At 39.2% G+C, this 6975-nt stretch overlaps 1 pseudogene; it reads right to left on the bottom strand.

Annotated features, from left to right (window-relative positions):
* Positions 1 to 1175: 1175 nt before the first annotated feature.
* Positions 1176 to 4196, bottom strand: LOC113927889 (annotated as a pseudogene).
* Positions 4197 to 6975: the final 2779 nt, after the last annotated feature.

A 6975-nucleotide genomic window follows, 5' to 3' on the forward strand; every position in this document is an offset into this window, starting at 1 on the left:
AATATCATAACTTTTAATTACTGTGGCTTTGTAATATAGTTAGGGATTAGGGAGCGTAAATGCCTTTAGCTTTGTTCTTCTCTTGCAAGATTGCTTTGGCTTTTTTGGATCTTTGGTGGTTCCATATAAATTTTAGGATTATTTGTTCTATATCTGTGAAAAATGCCATTGGAATTTTGACAGGTATTGTGTTGAATATGTAAATTGTTTTGGGTAGTATGGGCATTTTAACAAAATTTTGATTTTTCTAATCCATGAGCATGGGACTTTCATTTCATTTATTTGTATCATCTTTAATTTCTTTTAGTAATGTCTTATAGTTTTCAATATACAGGTCTTTCACTTCCTTGGTTAAATTTATTCTTAGGTATTTTATTCTTTTAGATGAAATTGTAGAGATAGTTTCCTTTTTAATTAACTTTATATCATCTTCATTCCAGATCATGCTAAATACTCCTCTCTAGTTACCATCCACTCCTCAAATGAACAAAATTTGGAGACTGCTGTGGTACTCTCAGGCTTTCTCTTATATAGTTTCTCCTTCAGGAATGACTTCCATTAATATAGCTTTAATTATTATTCTATGAATGTAAATAACAAGATATACTTTGTACTTTTTAATTCAAATATGAATGCCTTTCTGTCAGTTGAAACTCACTATTTTCAATATTAAACCTATTACATGAAGTTGTTCTTTATCTGCATTGTCTGTGTTATTCACAAAGTTCTTAAAAATGTATGTTGATTTATATGGAGACAATTAGAGTCACACACAATTAACATCAACTTATTTTCACTGAAAGATGAAAAATATTTAATAAAGGAATGATCTGATACAAAACGTTTCTATTCATTAATTTTTCTGTGTATTTTATTTTATTTTTTCTGTAAGCATTTTACTATTACTTTTAACATAATCAAACAATAACTGTTTGCATATACAAGGGATTCCCTTCTGTTGTACTTCAAATAGGCACCAAATGCTTTTAGTTATTCCATTTTTATAGGACCTTTTTCTCTCACTTCTAAAAAATCTTTCAGTATGATCTAGGTGGGGGCAGAATTTTTGTTGTTGTTTTTAAAGTTTCATTCTAAAACATAAAGAACAAAACACAACCAGAGAGAAAGAGAGAGCAGATGTGAGCGCATCTGTCCCATTCGGCCCGACTGCATCCTCACAAGTCAATATCCTGCACGTCCGTAGGGGTGCTGGCCTGGTCTTGGACCCATCCCCCTGGTTCTGATGGAACTGCTGCAGGCTGTTGAGCAGCACCATCTCAATCCGCTGCTGGCGGTCCACATCCGTGTTGGTGATCTTGGCCAGCAGGTCGACCAGGGCATCGCCAGTGAGCGAGCTCACGTCCTCATCCTCCTGGAGCCCACAGATGGCTGCTCCCACACTTCCAGTTGCAATCATGGATGGCGGGTACATGGCGAACTTAAAATCAGTGGCACACAGAGCAATGAAGGTCTGCGCGTGCTTGCGGGTCAGAGACAACTTCTCACTTGGCTGGGGCAGCTTACGAAGGATGTGCTTGATGAAGTCGTGAGGAGTGACGGCCGCCAGGTTCCACTTCAATTTCCCCAGAACCACCAGCTCCCTCTCCAGCGGCTCCTGAGGCTTGACAGAGTTGTGAGTATAAATGCACAACTTCTCCGCCATCAGAGGGATGGTCTCTTTGAGCTTGGAGGCCAGGAACATGCAGACAGCACCCAGGAGCTGCAGATTAGTCTTAGGAGTTGGGACTCCAGCCAAGAAGTGGTCCAGGTAATTCATGGCCAAAGGGAAGACCTCCTCCTCACACTTCTGTTCCTCGCAAACCTCCAGCATCCAGGTGGCCACCATCCTGCGCATGTAGGGCTGGATGTCCTTCTGCATGCATTTGAAGTAGGAGCACTGGGGAAGGTAGTGCTCCTCGATGGTGAGCAAGTTCTGCAAAACGTGGTCGTCGTAGATAGAGCAGGGTGGCGTTTGGCAGGGCCCTGCGGACCGGGTCCACCTCGCAGCACACAGCAGCTCCATGGCCAGCCGGGGGACCGCTCGCTTCCCTGCTTTCTGCAGACTGGAAAAGTTGGGGTTTTTTTGGAGGGGGGAGGGGAGAGGATTCCCCTTACCTCCTTCCTTTGGCTAAATAGGGGGTTTTTGAGAGAAAAGTTATGGGGCAGAGAGGGAGAGAGAGAGAGAGAGAGAGAGAGGCTGGGGGAGAAGAGAGGAAAGGGATGGGCGGTGGGAGAGGAGAGCCTCGGGGGCTGCTAACTCTGCCTGCCCTCCCCTTCAAACTTGCCTCCCTCTCCCCTGCTCACTCTTCTCTCTTTCTGTGTATTTTAATTCTAATATATTTATACTAGAAGGATAACTTGATATTACATCAATTTGATTTGAACTGAATTTGGTTGCCTTTATCTTTTGAAGTTTGTGTGTGTTTACCTTTGGTAGCTTTTAAGTAGAAATTGTATGTATATGAATTGACATATAATATTTTTTTTGGACCAGGTTATAAAAACAACTTTTCTGAATTTGCATCAGAGTCTCACTGAGTGAAGCAAAGGAGCATTGCTTAAAACAATGTTAAATTTAGTTTCTGAATAGCACTAAAAAATGTGTGTTTATAATTGACCAAAGTTACATTTTCCTCTTTTTAAAAATATGTGTGAATCTTAAAATTGCTTTATTCATATTTTGAGACATCTATCTACGCAAACTTCTAGGTTTAGCTTTTTTAGAAAGTGAAAAGGAGTTCATGAACTGAATTTTATTTTTTTATTTTTTCATGAACTGAATTTTAAACTCTTGGAGGAAAAAGGTGTTTTCTTTATGTATTGGGATAGCCGTACATGTGAGAGCACAGGTTTTTAGACAGAGGGGAAATATTTGCAAAGAAATACAAATACCAAACTGTATGTTATGCTTGACAAAGTACAAAGTGCTGTTTAATATAAAGTGTTTCATTCACAATTCAGAAATAAAAAAAAGCTGTATTTTGTTTGGCAAAAACCGAAATCCCACCTCAGTCAACATATTCTTTTTTTTTAAGTTTTTATCTAAATTCTAGTTCGTTAACTTACAGTGTAATATTAGTTTCAGGTGTACAATGTAGTGATTCAACACTTCCATACATCACCCAGTGCTCATCACAGTAAATGTGCTCCTTAATCCGCATCACCTACTTCCCCCACCCCTCCGCCCACCTCCCCTCTGATAACCATCAGTTTTTTTCCTGTAGTTAAGAGTCTAAACATATTCTTTTATAATTTTACTCACCTCACTAAATATTCAGAAGATATTAATATAGTGATTTTAATATAAGTTTGACTGTGGTGCTGGCCCAAACCTCCCCGGAAATTATACAATAAGAGGATTCATTATATTGTGTTATTGCATGGTATTGCATTGTATTATATTTCCAGAATCTGAACATTGTTGAATTTTAAAATATATTTGGGCCCAAGGGTTTTGAAATTGGAATTACAAATCTCTGATATATCATACTAATTTAATAGTAAACATGTATCAAGAAAAACTGGACATAAACAGTAACTGTGACTATGCAATATAAATAGAATGGAGTAGAAATGTAATAATCTTGCTGAAATTTTAACAGTCGTGTTTATTTTGTTAACATGGTCAAAATTTGGGAGGAAAAACATCAGTTTTTACAATACTGTGACAATGTGATAATGAGTGGAAATTTGAGAAAATCATAAGTATGTTTTATTTTTTTTTAAGATTTTATTTATTTATTTGACAGAGAGACACAGCAAGAGAGGGAACACAAGCAGGGAGAGTAGGAGAGGGAGAGCAGGCCCCCCATGGAGCAGGGAGCCCGATGCCGGGCTCGATCCCAGGGCCCTGGGATCATGACCTGAGTGAAGGCAGACTCTTAACGACTGAGTCACCCAGGCACCCCCATAAGTATGTTTTAATTTGTAAACAGAGTACTCATTGGGTTGGGTAAACAAAACCTACAGCCATGCCTGCTTGGTAGTGCCTTTTGTAAAAGAGGCTGCTGTGTGTTCAGACAGCAAAGACTCTCTCTGAAAATGCAGGAAAGCTGGACAGAGTAGATACCTCTAAAAAGCCGAAAAGGAAGTTATTTCATCTACTCCCTTACCGTCACGTTATTAAGTGGTGTGACACTGGAGATTTTATAATAAGTGATGGAGGGAGCAAGCATTTGAAGTAGCCAGTATCTCATGGGGCCCCAGGAGAGAGAATGTGGGCCAAACCCGGGATCAGAGTTTGACTAGAAAAATCATTTAACAGCCTGAAAAGGGCAAGAATGGAAATACCCATAAGCTACTAAAATACACCCAAAAGTTTAAACTTTTCATGCCATGGAGCAACTGAGGCTTGTTAGCTTCATAAACCACTTACGGATTTACTTGTGTTCATTCATTGACTTAATTTTTATAGTTAGGAAACAAACTACATGGCCTGTATTTCATATATTCAGAAGTATCCCAGATACATGGATGGAGTCATGTCTGTGTAGAGAGAGGTAAGAAAGATGGATATGGCAATCTCGAATTATTCCATGAAAATAATTAGATGTAGAAATGTGTTAAGAATACACTTAAAGAAGGTAACTCGATGGAGGACTATGTTAATTTTAACTTTGAGCCAATAAGGCAAAAATAAAAAGCCTGATTTTTATGCCTAGGATAACACATTTTAAAAATCACTTTTTCATTTTTGTCCATGGGGCATAAAAATCTGAGCGGATTAAATTAGAATGTTTTCCTGTTTTAAGGAACCCTGGTTTCTACGCATCTATTTGCCACTGCTCTTCAGAGATGTATCCTTAAATAAAAGACATTTGCAAAGCACAAAACAGAATGTTTTAGGTGATCCTAGATAAGATAATTTTTAAAAGTATATATGGGAATGTAAAAAAAAAAAAGGAACAGTACATGGAGTTTATTTGCTAATATTTTTATTTTAATATTTTTAGGGTAGGATTTTGATAGGTATTAAATTCTTTCTACAGAGAAAAATTAGTTCTGCAATCTATTGCAACATTGCGTACTTGTCTTCCATTTATTTTGTGGCTATTACATTTTTAGATAAAATATCTTTGGGCGCCTGGGTGGCTCAGTTGGTTAAGCGACTGCCTTTGGCTCAGGTCATGATCCTGGAGTCCCAGGATCGAGTCCCACATTGGGATCCCTGCTTAGCAGGGAGTCTGCTTCTCCCTCTGACCCTACCCCCTCTTGTGCTCTCTCTCTCTCATTCTCTCTCTCAAATAAATAAATAAAATCTTAAAAAAATAAAATATCTTTAACAGGAAAGAACACTATATAAACCCTCCATGACAAAAAAGGGTGGGGGGAAACACATCATAGGCCAACATAGCCACAGAGGGAAGATTAAATGCAATGGCCACATGAAGAAAATATCTCTCTCCTTTCACATCTGATATCCACAATTAGACATGTGAGTCTGGAAATTGATTCCAAAATATTTTTTTTTTAAAGACACATTTATTCAGCGTCATGATCAGACTGTTAAATTTAGCAATCAACACAATGGGTGAAAAAAATCTACATTAAAAACCTTTGTTGGAATGTTTTACACTTTCCACAGAACAGAAACTAAAATAACGTGTTATACAATTAATCACAAATACAGTCCTCGAGTTTTTTTGCCCATACACATGAGTATTGTCTAAAACATGTCTTCTTTGTAGCAGCTAGGCCCTGCCACCACTGTGCTTGGCCGAGTTCACAAATTTCTTGTAACCTGTAGCTTCCCTGTCACTTCTCTGGCTCTCCTCTCCGGCTAAGCTTTGTTTCCTGGCAGTAATTAAAACCTTCTGCCACTGCCATAGCTCTTGCTGCTGCTGGAACCACCATAGCCACCTTGGTTTCGTGGTTTGGCAAAGTATTGGCCTCCACCACCATAAGGGCCGGATCTTCTGCCTCCAAAATTTCCTCCTTTCATGGGTCCAAAATTTGAGGATTGATTGTTGTAATTGCTAAAATCATTATAGCTTCCGCCATCTCAAAAGTTGCTTCCATCATTACCAAATCCATTATAGCCATCCCCACTGCCACCATATCCATCACCACCTCGACTGCCACCAAAGCCACCTCAACCACTGAAGTTCCCTCCACAACCAAAGTTATATTCCCACCAAAACCACCTCCACGACCACCACCAAAGTTTCCAGAAGTACTTTGACCTCTTTGGCTGGATGAAGCACTAGCCATCTCTTGCTTAGATAGGGCTTTCCTTACTTCACAGTTGTGGCCATTCACAGTATGGTATTTTTGAATGACAATCTTGTCTATAGAGTCATGGTCATCAAATGTTACAAAAGCAAAACCTCTCTTTTTGCCACTGCTTCGGTCAGTCATGATCTCAATCACTTCAATTTTCCCATACTGTTCAAAATAATCTCTTAGATAATGTTCTTCAGTGTCTTCTTTAATGCCACCAACAAAAATCTTTTTCACAGTTAAGTAGGCACCAGGTCTTTGAGAGTATTCTCTTGAGACAGCCCTCTTTGGTTCCACAACTCTTCCATCCACCTTGTGTTCATGGCTGCATCCACCTCCTCCACAGTGGCATACGTGACAAACCCAAAGCCTCTGGAGTGCTTGGTGTTTGGATCGCTCATTAACACACAGTCTGTAAGCGGTCCCCATTGCTCAAAATGGCTCCTCAGACTCTCATCGGTTGTTTCAAAGCTCAAACCTCCGATGAAGAGCTTCCGCAGCTGTTCAGGCTCTTTGGGAGACTCTGACTTAGACATGATGGCGGTGGGAGGGGAGACTAACAATGCTTATTGGTGGTGTCCATGGGCAGAAAGCCCAAAATATGTTTTTAATAAATACATATGTTATCCCATTTATAGAAGAAGATGAGAAAAGTTGCCTTTACTCCTCCCATCTGCTAAATGAAATGACTGTTAATTTGTTATTAGGAGATTATTTCATTTTTTCTAATACAACAGTAAACTCTAAGCTATTTTG

Source organism: Zalophus californianus, chromosome 7 (assembly GCF_009762305.2).
Source record: "Zalophus californianus isolate mZalCal1 chromosome 7, mZalCal1.pri.v2, whole genome shotgun sequence".
NCBI lineage: Eukaryota > Metazoa > Chordata > Mammalia > Carnivora > Otariidae > Zalophus > Zalophus californianus.